Source organism: Arachis stenosperma, chromosome 10 (genome assembly GCF_014773155.1).
Source record: "Arachis stenosperma cultivar V10309 chromosome 10, arast.V10309.gnm1.PFL2, whole genome shotgun sequence".
Lineage (NCBI taxonomy): Eukaryota > Viridiplantae > Streptophyta > Magnoliopsida > Fabales > Fabaceae > Arachis > Arachis stenosperma.
The window spans coordinates 63,949,985-63,961,919 of NC_080386.1; positions in this window are offsets into that span (position 1 = coordinate 63,949,985).

Consider the following 11,935-nt stretch of genomic DNA (forward strand, 5'->3'; position numbering starts at 1 on the left):
TCACTAACAATTAATGTGATTGATTCAAAAATTTGAAGTTTGTTACTTTCTTGTTAAGAAAGGTTCAATCTTTAAATTCTAGAATCTTATCTTGTAGTTTCTTGTTAGTTAAGTAATTTTAAAAATTAAATCTTTTTCAAAATATCTTTTTCTTGTAAATCTTTTTATCTTTTATTTTATCTTTTTCAAAAATTTTATCTTTTTCAAAATTTGATTTTAAAATATCTTATCTAACTCACTATCTTCTTATCTTTTTCAATTTTGATTTCAAATCTTTTTTAATCAACTAACTAACTTTTTGTTTGTTTCTTATCTTTTTCAAAACCACCTAACTAATTTTTCCTCTTCTATTTTCGAAAATATCTCTCTCTTTTTCAAAAATTCTTTTTAATTAATTAATTGTTTCATGTTTTAATTTTAATTACAATTTATCTCTAATTTTCGAAAATCATTAACCTCTTTTTCAAAATTATTTTCGAATTCTCTCTTCTCTCTTCTTCTTCTATTTAATTATTTAATTACTAACACTTCTCTTCACCTCTCTTCATCTAATATCCGAACCTCCTTCCTCATTCTTCTACCCCCTTCTTTTTCTACTAACATAAAGGAATCTCTATACTGTGACATAGAGGATTCCTTTTTCTTTTCCTGTTTTCTTCTCCTTCATATGAGCAGGAACAGGGATAAAGGCACTCTTGTTGAAATTGATCCAGAACCTGAAAGGACTCTGAAGAGAAAATTAAAAGAAGCTAAATTACAACAATCCAGAAGAGCCCTTCTAGAAAATTTCGAACAAGAGAAGGAGATGGCCGAAAATAATAATAATAATGCAAGGAGAATGCTTGGTGACTTCACAAAGCCAACGTCCAAGTTTGATGGAAGAAGCATCTCCATTCCTGCCATTGGAGCCAATAACTTTGAGCTTAAGCCTCAACTAGTTGCTTTAATGCAACAAAACTGCAAGTTTTATGGACTTCCATCTGAAGATCCTTATCAGTTTTTAACTGAATTCTTGCAGATCTGTGAGACTGTAAAAACGAATGGAGTTGATCCTGAAGTCTACAGACTCATGCTTTTCCCTTTTGCTGTAAGAGACAGAGCTAGAGTATGGTTGGATTCACAACCCAAGGATAGCCTGGACTCATGGGATAAGCTGGTCAATGCCTTCTTGGATAAATTCTTTCCTCCTCAAAAGCTGAGCAAGCTGAGAGTGGATGTTCAAACCTTCAAACAAAAAGATGGTGAATCCCTCTATGAAGCTTGGGAAAGATACAAGCAGCTGACCAAAAGATGTCCATTTGACATGTTTTCAGAATGGACCATATTAGATATATTCTATTATGGTCTCTCTGAATTTTCGAAAATGTCATTGGATCATTCTGCAGGTGGATCTATTCACCTGAAGAAAACGCCTGAAGAGGCTCAAGAACTCATTGACATGGTTGCAAACAACTAGTTTATGTACACCTCTGAGAGGAATTCCGTGAACAATGGGGTACCTCAGAAGAAAGGAGTTCTTGAAATTGATGCTCTGAATGCCATACTGGCTCAGAACAAAGTGTTGACTCAACAGGTCAACATGATTTCTCAGAATCTGAATGGATTGCAACATGCATCCAACAGTAATAGAGAGGCAGCTTCTGAAGAAGCTTATGATCCTGAGAACCCTGCCATGGCAGAGGTTAATTACTTAGGTGAACCTTATGGAAACACCTATAACTCATCATGGAGAAATCATCCAAATTTCTCCTGGAAGGATCAACAAAAACCTCAACAAGGTTTTAATAATGGTGGACGCAATAGGCTGAACAATAGTAAGCCATATCCATCATCTTCTCAGCAACAGACAGAGAATTCTGAACAAAACACTTCTAATTTAGCCAATATAGTCTCTGATCTGTCAAAGGCCACTTTCAGTTTCATGAATGAAACAAGATCCTCCATTAGAAATTTGGAGGCACAAGTGGGCCAGCTGAGTAAGAAAGTTATTGAAACTCCTCCCAGTACTCTCCCAAGCAATACAGAAGAGAATCCAAAAGAAGAGTGCAAAGCCATTGATTTAATCAATATGGCCGAATGCACTAGGGAGGAGGAGGACGAAAATCCTAGTGAGGAACACCTCCTGGGACGTCCCTCAAGCAAGAAGGAGTTTTCTATTAAGGATCCTGAGGAATCTGAGGCTCATCTAGAGACCATAGAGATTCCTTTAAATCTCCTTCTGCCATTCATGAGCTCTGAAGAATATTCATCCTCTGAAGAGGATGAAGATGTGACTGGAGAGCAAGTTGCTCAATATTTAGGAGCTATCATGAAGCTGAATGCCAAGTTGTTTAGTAATGAGACTTGGGAAAGTAAACCTCCCTTGCTCATTAGTGAACTAGATACTTGGATTCAGAAAACTCTACCTCAAAAGAAACAAGATCCTGGCAAGTTCTTAATACCTTGCACCATTGGCACCATGAGCTTTGAAAAAGCTCTATGTGATCTTGGGTCAGGGATAAACCTTATGCCACTCTCTGTAATGGAGAAGCTGAGGATCATTGAGGTGCAACCTGCCTTGTTCTCATTACAATTGGCAGATAAGTCCATAAGACAAGCTTATGGAATAGTAGAGGACGTGCTAGTAAAGGTTGAAGGCCTTTACATCCCTACTGATTTCATAATCCTAGACACTAGGAAGGAAGATGATGAATGCATCATCCTAGGAAGACCTTTCCTAGCCACAGCAGGAGCTGTGATAGATGTCAACAGAGGTGAGTTAGTTCTTCAATTGAATGGGGACTACCTTGTGTTTAAGGCAAATTGCCATCCCTCTGTGACAAAAGAGAGTAAGCATGAAGAGCTTCTCTCAGTTCAGAGTCAAGAAGAGCCTCCACAGTCAAACTCTAAGTTTGGTGTTGTGATGAGGCCACAACCAAACTCTAAGTTTGGTGTTCAAACCCCATATCCAAACTCTAAGTTTGGTGTTGGGACTACACTAACATTGACCTGATCACCTTGTGGAGCATTGTCAAGCTATTGACATTAAAGAAGCGCTTGTTGGGAGGCAACCTAATTTTATTTATCTAATTTTATTTTATTTTGTTTCTTTGTTATTTTTGTGTTTAATTAGGTACATGATCATGAGGAGTCACGAAAAAAATAAAAAAAAAATTAAAAACAGAGTCAAAAACAGAAGAAAAAAAATTTTCACCCTGGAGGCAGCGCAGACTGGCGTTCAACGCCAGTAAGGTGCATCTATCTGGCTTTCAACGCCAGAACAGAGCACCATTCTGGCGCTGAACGCCCAAAACAAGCAACAACCTGGCGTTAAACGCCAGGATGGTGCACAGAGAGGACAATCTGGCGCTGAACGCCAGAAACAAGCATGAAACTGGCGTTCAACGCCAGAAACATGCATTACATGGGCGTTTAACGCCCAGAACATGCACCAATGGGCGTTTGAACGCCAGGATGATGCATGAAGGCATGTTACATGCCTATATGGTGAAGGAATGGTATTTATTTTCACCTCAGGATCTGTGGACCCCACAGGATCCCCACCTAACATATTCCCACCTTACCTTTTAATCCTAATCACACTCTCCTAATCCAAATCTCATTTTCAATGTCACACTTCCCAAAAACCTTCACCTATCACCTCAATTCCTCTTCCCAATTACCCCATTCACCATTCATATCAACCCCTCTTCCCCATAAACCCCACCTACCTCCATTACATTCAAATTCAATTTCCCACCCTTTCCCACCCAAAATGACCGAAACCCTACCCCCCCTCTCCCTATAAATACCTTTCCTTTCTTCTTCATTTTCACACAACACAAACCCCTTCTTCTCTCATATAGCCGAACCCACTCTTCTCCCTCTCTTCCAATATTCTCTTCTTCTTCTTCTACTCTTCTTTTCTTTTTTTTTTGCTCGAGGACGAGCAAATTTAAAGTTTGGTGTGGTAAAAAGCCTAAGCTTTTTATTTTTCATTCACCATCAATGGCACCCAAGACCGGAGTTTCCTCAAGAAAAGGAAAAGGGAAGGCAAAAGCTTCCACTTCCGAGTCATGGGAGAAGGAGAGATTCATCTCCAAGAGCCACCAAGACCACTTCTATGATGTTGTGGCAAAGAAGAAAGTGATCCATGAGGTCCCTTTCAAACTCAAGAAGAATGAGTATCCGGAAATCCGACATGAAATTCAAAGAAGAGGTTGGGAAGTCATAGCCAACCCCATACAACAAGTTGGAATTTTAATGGTTCAAGAATTCTATGCCAATGCATGGATCACTAGGAACCATGATCAAAGTATGAACCCAAATCCAAAGAATTATCTCACAATGGTTAGGGGGAAATACTTGGATTTTAGTCCGGAAAATGTGAGGTTGGCGTTTCATTTGCCTATGATGCAAGGTGATGAACACCCCTACACTAGAAGGGTCAACTTTGATCAAAGGTTGGACCAAGTCCTAATGGACATTTGTGTGGAAGGCGCCCAATGGAGAGTAGACTCCAAAGGCAAACCGGTCCAACTAAGAAGACTGGACCTCAAGCCTGTAGCAAGAGGATGGTTGGAGTTCATCCAAAGATCCATCATCCCTACAAGCAACCGATCTGAAGTTACTGTGGATCGGGCCATCATGATTCATAGCATCATGATTGGAGAGGAAGTAGAGGTTCATGAAGTCATATCCAATGAACTCTACAAAATAGCTGACAAGCCTTCATACATGGCACGGCTAGCCTTCCCCCACCTCATATGCCATCTATGTTATTCAGCCGGAGTTATCATAGATGGAGATGTCTCCATTGAAGAAGACAAGCCCATCACCAAGAAAAGGATGGAGCAAACAAAGGGAAGTTCCTCACGGCCCCCAAGGAGAGCATGAGGAAGTTCATCATCAACAAATGCCTCATGGAATGCACTTTCCTCCCAACAACTATTGGGAGCAACTCAGTACCTCTTTAGAGGATTTGAGCCATAATGTGGAACAACTAAGGGTGGAACACCATGAACACGCCCTCACTCTCCAAGAAATAAGAGAAGATCAAAGAGCAATGAGGGAGGAGCAACAAAGGCAAGGAAGGGACATAGAAGAGTTGAAGAACATCATTGGTCCTTCAAGAAGAAGACGCCACTAGAGGTGGATTCATTCCTTGTTCTTTATTTTCTGTCTGTTTTCGGTTTTTAAGTATTGTGTTTATCTAAGTTTTTGTGTCTCTACTTCATGATCATTAGTATGTAACCATGCCTTAAAGCTATGAATAAAATCCATTAGTCCTTCACCTCTCTTAAAAGAAAAATGTTTTAATTCCAAAGAACAAGAAGTACATAATTTTCGAAATCATTAGTGAATTTAATTTAATTATATTGATGTGGTGGCAATAATTTTTGTTTCCTGAATGAATGCTTGAACAGTGCATATATTTTTTTTCTTGTTGTTTATGAGTGTTAAAATTGTTGGCTCTTGAAAGAATGATGAACAAAGAGAAATGTTATTGATGATCTGAAAAACATCATGAAATTGATTCTTGAAGCAAGAAAAAGCAGTGGAAAAAAAAATGGCGAAAATTTTGTGAAAGCAAGGATCCAAGGCTTTGAGCATTAATGGATAGGAGGGCCCAAGGAAATAAAATCCAGGCCTAAGCGGCTAAATCAAGCTGTCCCTAACCATGTGCTTGTGTCATGAAGGTCCAAGTGAAAAGCTTGAGACTGAATGGTTAAAGTCGTGATCCAAAGCAAAAGAGTGTGCTTAAGAGCTCTGGACACCACTAATTGGGGACTCTAGCAAAGCTGAGTCAAAATCTGAAAAGGTTCACCCAATTATGTGTCTGTGGCATTTGTGTATCCGGTGATAATACTGGAAGACAAAGTGCTTAGGGCCACAGCCAAGACTAAAAAGTAGCTGTGTTCAAGAATCAACATGCTTAACCAGGAAAGTCAATAACACTATCCAAAATTCTAAGTTCTTAGAGATGCCAATCACTCTGAACTTCAAAGGAAAAAGTGAGATGCCAAAACTGTTCAGAAGCAAAAAGCTACAAGTCCCGCTCATGTAATTAAATTAATATTCATTGATATTTTGGACTTTATAGTATATTCTCTTCTTTTTATCCTATTTGATTTTTAGTTGCTTGGGGACAAGCAACAATTTAAGTTTGGTGTTGTGATGAGCGGATAATTTATACGCTTTTTGGCATTGTTTTTATATAGTTTTTAGTAAGTTCAAGTTACTTTTAGGGATGTTTTCCTTAGTTTTTATGTTAAATTCACATTTCTGGACTTTACTATGAGTTTGTGTATTTTTCTGTGATTTTAGGTAAATTCTGACTGAAATTGAGGGATTTGAGCAAAACTCTGAAAAAGGCTGACAAAAGGACTGCTGATGCTGTTGGAATCTGACCTCCCTGCACTCGAAATGGATTTTCTGGAGCTACAGAACTCTAATTGGCGCGCTCTCAACGGCGTTGGAAAGTAGACATCCAGGGCTTTCCAGCAATATATAATAGTCCATACTTTATTCGAAGAATGACGACGTAACTTGGCGTTGAACGCCAAGTACATGCTGCTGTCTGGAGTTAAACGCCAGAAAAACGTCATTATCCGGAGTTGAACGCCCAAAAATACGTCATAACTCAGAGTTCAACTCCAAGAGAAGCCTCTGCTCGTGTCGAGTCGCTCTATTCGGTTAGCGATAGCTTTCAATCAGGATAGCTGAATTGAGATTTCGTAAGAGAAGGCCTTATCCCTACTAGGTGAATGAAAGGCTTTAAATAAATCGTGAGATAGGGGTATAGGATGGCTTCTTTCCGTATGAAAATTGTCTTTTTGACACTGAAGAGTAGGGACTATGGACGGGTCTTGACTAGTTAGAGAAGAGAAAGAGGAGTTTGGGCACAGCCCCGGGGAAGAATCAAATAAGGTTCTTCAAGACCAGTCGAGAATCCCCAAGTGTCTAAAGAAAGATGCGTGAAATCTCAGTTTTCAGACTCAGTTGAACCGGGGCCTTACTATTGAAATGAACTGGAATTTCCGATAGATGTGACCCCTATCCAGAGAAGGGAAATAGGGAAACCCCCTAGAGCATGGGTTCCGGGGAAAGAAAGAGTGAAGAGAGATTACCTTAGAGCCGTAAGTCAAGAAGGGGTCTCCCACTCTTAGAGAACCGATTCCAACCCTCTTGGAAAAGACTACCTCGGTCCTTGACCTGCTTCGTTGCATCGGTCGAATAAAGATTTTCTAGGGCAGGTTTCTGGGAACAAGTCATAGGTCACCCGTGAAAGCTCTTGTTTCAGCTCCAGCGTACACAATATTCATTTCCTTTTAGGGTAAGATACCCTGGCTTTCAGTTGCAGTACTGGTCATTGGCGACCTTGGGACGCATTTCAAGTGTACTGGGCACCCCCTCTTTGCTTATAGACTCAGCACAGAAAAAGCAAGGCTCTCCTTTGAGATCAGGATGTTATACCGCTTTTCCCTGGGAAGGCATATACTACTTAAAGTAGTCCGCTTTGTGAAAGTCCCATAAAAGCTCACTTCGCGGCGCAGCGGAAACGAAAGAAGGACCTGTACTGCTTAGAGGGAGTTCACTTGCTTTCTTAATGCGTTCGTGTCCCTCAGCCTAGCTGCTGAATTGCCGACTAGACCTAGCAGCAGAAAGGCCGTTATTCCTGCTGACTAGCTTATCGCGCTCCGTTCGCTTGCTTGCTACTCACTGTAACTCCGCATTCATTAGCTCTAAAGCCAACAAACAAGTCAACTTCAAAAGCTTACTCTTCTCCTTTACTGTACCGATAGGTGCGGGAGCTGGCCTCTGATGGACTCAAACTCGAGGCGAAGGTGCATGAGGAACTAAGACGTTGCGGATCTCGGGCCTTCTGCAGCTTCTTGGCACAGCCACAAGCGGAATATGTAGAGCATAACTCCTCCTCCATGGAGGAGGGCTGGTGCCAATGGTCCCTCATTATTGTGTCAAACTCCAGGATAGGCCGATTGTCTCGATATGCAGTAGGGAGCTCCTGGAACACCAAATAAAGCTCAGCCCAAGCACACACCAAGTAGGCCCCGGAAGTGAATTTATGCATCAATTACTTACTCATGTAAACCCTAGTAGCTAGTCTAGTATATATAGGACATCTATCTATTGTATTAGACATCCTGGATTGTATTTTGAATCCTGTGATCACGTTTTAGGGGGCTGGCCATTCGGCCATGCCTGGACCCTTTGCTTATGTATTTTCAACAGTGGAGTTTCTGCACACCATAGATTAAGGGTGTGGAGCTCTGCTGTACCTCAAGTATTAATGAAATTCCATTTTCTCTTATTCAATTCCTCTTTTATTCTCATTCCAAGATATTCATTCGCACCCAAGAACATGATGAAGGTGATGAGTAAATAACCCTCATTATCATTCTCACTTATGAACGCGCGTGATTGACAACCACTTCCGTTCTACATGCAACAGAGCTTGAATGTGTATCTCTTAGATCCCCCAACAAAATCTTCGTGGAATAGGCTAGATAGATGGCGGCATTTATGAGGATCCGGAAAGTCTCACCTTGTCTGTGGTATTCCGAGTAGGATCCTGGGAATCCGGAAAGTCTAACCTTGTCTGTGGTATTCCGAGTAGGATTCCGGTAATGAATGACTGTGACGTGCTTCAAACCTGTAACCTGCCGGGCGTTAGTGACAGACGCAAAAGAATCAAGGGATTCTATTCCAGTAGGAGCAGGAACCAACCAGTGACTGGCCGTACTGTGACAGAGTGCGTGAGCATTAGCTTTCACTGCGAGGATGGGATGTAGCCATCAACCATGGGTGATGCCTCCAGACTGGTTAGCTGTGCGAGTGACAGCCGCATAGGATATTTCCCCGAGAGGATGAAAGTAGCCACAGCTGATGGTGAACCCCTATACAAAGCTTGCCATGGAAAGGAGTAAGAAGGATTGAGTAGAAGCAGTGGGAAGGCAGACGTCCTTGAGCCATACAGCATCTCCATGCACTTGTCTGAAATTCTCACCAATGAATCTACATAAGTGTTTCTATCCTTTTTATTCTGTATTTTCTTTTTATTTTATTAATCAGATTTAAACCCATAAATCCAATTTTAATCTGCCTAACTGAGATTTGCAAGGTGACCATAGCTTGCTTCATACCAACAATCTCTGTGGATTCGACCCTTACTCACGTAAGGTTATTACTTGGACGACCCAGTACACTTGCTGGTTAGTTGAACGGAGTTGTGAATTCAAATAAAGAAAATAAACAGTGCCCTAAGAGTAAACATCCTTAAAGTATAAAAGAACAAGTGATCACAATTTCGTCCACCACCTTGCTGCCACGATCCACTGAGATTCAGCCCTTGTCGCTTCGATTCGTCCCTCCCCTTGAAAAATTTCACAAGTTAAAAAGTTCTCGGCACGAGGCCATAACTATTCCCCAGGAGAAGCCGGGGTTTTTCGAGGCAGGCCAAGGCCCGTGAAACGGAGACCGGGCAACGACCGCGGGGGTGCCCGGGCTAGGCATAGGCCCGGCCTGCACGGGCACCTGCCCAGGTGTGGACGGCCAGCATGTGTGCCTTGGCCGAATTTCGTCGACACAATGATCTCGTTTATTCGAAAGGTGCTTGGGAAAAACTGCGTCAAAATTCGACCCCTACAGGAGTTCCGCCGAGCATGTCGGACAGAACAGGCACGTGGCCTGTTCAGGCCGGTCGGCCCCAGCAATTGCAACGGAGGACCCAAATTTCCACACATCACCGTTGGCTCGTGAGTTTTGCCTGAAGTTTTGTCGGGGCGTTAAGAATACTTTTTAAAGGCTGCGCGAAAAAATATCCCGGTCAAAAATGACCTTTCCTCTTTGGGGCGAGTCGCCCTCCCCCGCCCCCCTACCGCCCCCGGGGGAAGAATGGGCCGTATAGAACGCAAACGGATCCCCGAACGGCAAAACCGACCTCAACCGGCTTAACTTCTGTAACGGCTCGGCAGCCTATTATAGGGAGGCGTCCCCAGTTTCTCAGACTCGACCTGGCCGAAGGATTGCTGGGCGCAATGCCAGCACTACGCTCGATGCCTGGTCCCCCCGTAGGCAGCAAGACCCAGTACGCGGTCAACCGGGGAAGGACGTGGCCCGAGGGAGAGCTGGCACCCGCCGAGGTCGGGCCACGCCTAGACTCGGCACGTGGTCCACGTAGAAAGACGCGCCCGGGAAAGGGTGAGCAGGCACCCTGCGAGGCAGGTGGCGTTGCAACGTTGGCTGGGGGCGTTGCAACAGAGGCAGGTCGCGTTGCAACGGATGCCGGGCGAGTTGCAACGTTGGCTGGGTGGCGTTGCAACGGAGGCAGGTCGCGTTACAGCGTTGGCTGGGGGGCAGTGCAACAGATGCCGGGCGCGTTGCAGCGTTGGCTGGGCGGCGTTGCAACGGAGGCAGGTCGCGTTGCAGCGTTGGCTGGGGGGGGTGCAACAAATGCCGGGCGCGTTGCAGCGTTGACTAGGGGCGGTGCAACGGATGCCGGGGTCCGTTGCAACGGGAGCAGGGCGCGTTGCAATGGATGCCGGACGCGTTGCAAGGTTGGCCGGCGGCGTTGCAACGGATGCCGGGCGCGTTGCAACGTTGGCTGGGGGCGTTGCAACCTCGGCCGGGCGCGTTGCAACCTTGGCCGAGGGTGTTGCAACGGAGGCAGGTCGCGTTGCAACGTTGGCTGGGGGCCATTGCAACGGATGCTGGGCGTGGTGCAACGGATGCTGGGGTCCATTGCAACGGAGGCAGGGCGCGTTGCAACGTTAGCTGGGGTCGTTGCAACAGAGGCAGGGCGCCATGCAACGTTGGCCGTGGCCGTTGCACCGGAGGCAGGGCGCGTTGCAGCGTTGGCTGGGGGCCGTTGCAACGGATGCTGGGCGCGGTGCAACGGATGCTGGGGTCCGTTGCAACGGAGGCAGGGCGCGTTGCAACGTTGGCTGTGGTCGTTGCAACGGAGGCAGGGCGCCCTGCAACGTTGGCCGTGGCCGTTGCAGTGGAGGCAGGGCGCGGTGCAACGTTGGCTGGGGTCGTTGCAACAGAGGCAGGGCGGCTTGCAACGTTGGCCGTGGCCGTTGCAACGGAGGCAGGTCGCGTTGCAACGTTGGCTGGGGGCCGTTGCAACGGATGCTGGGCGCGGTGCAGCGGATGCTGCGGTCCGGTGCAACGGAGGCAGGGCGCGTTGCAACGTTGGCTGGGGTCGTTGCAACGGAGGCAGGGCGCCATGCAACGTTGGCCGTGGCCGTTGCACTGGAGGCAGGGTGCGTTGCAGCGTTGGCTGGGCGCGGTGCAACGGATGCTGGGGTCCGTTGCAACGGAGGCAGGGCGCGTTGCAACGGATGCCGGACGCGTTGCAACGTTGGCTGGGGTCGTTGCAACGGAGGCAGGGCGCCATGCAACGTTGGCCGTGGCCGTTGCACCGGAGGCAGGGCGCGTTGCAGCGTTGGCTGGGGGCCGTTGCAACGGATGCTGGGCGCGGTGCAACGGATGCTGGGGTCCGTTGCAACGGAGGCAGGGCGCGTTGCAACGTTGGCTGGGGTCGTTGCAACGGAGGCGGGGCGCCATGCAACGTTGGCCGTGGCCGTTGCAGCGGAGGCAGGGCGCGGTGCAGCGTTGGCTGGGGTCGTGTGCAACGGAGGCAGGGCGGCATGCAACGTTGGCCGTGGCCGTTGCAACGGAGGCAGGGCGGCTTGCAACGGACGCTGGGCTCGTTGCAACGCATGCTGGGCGCGATGCATCGTTGGCTGGGAGCGTTGCAACGGAGGCTGGGTTTGGTGCATCGTTGGCTGGGAGCGTTGCAACGGAGGCACCAGCCGTTGCAACGGAGGCACCGACCGTTGCAACGGAGGGGCCAAATTTTCATATCTCACAATTGGCTCGTGCACTTTTCCTGAAATTTTGAGGGAACCTTGGTAATGTTATTTAAAGGCCG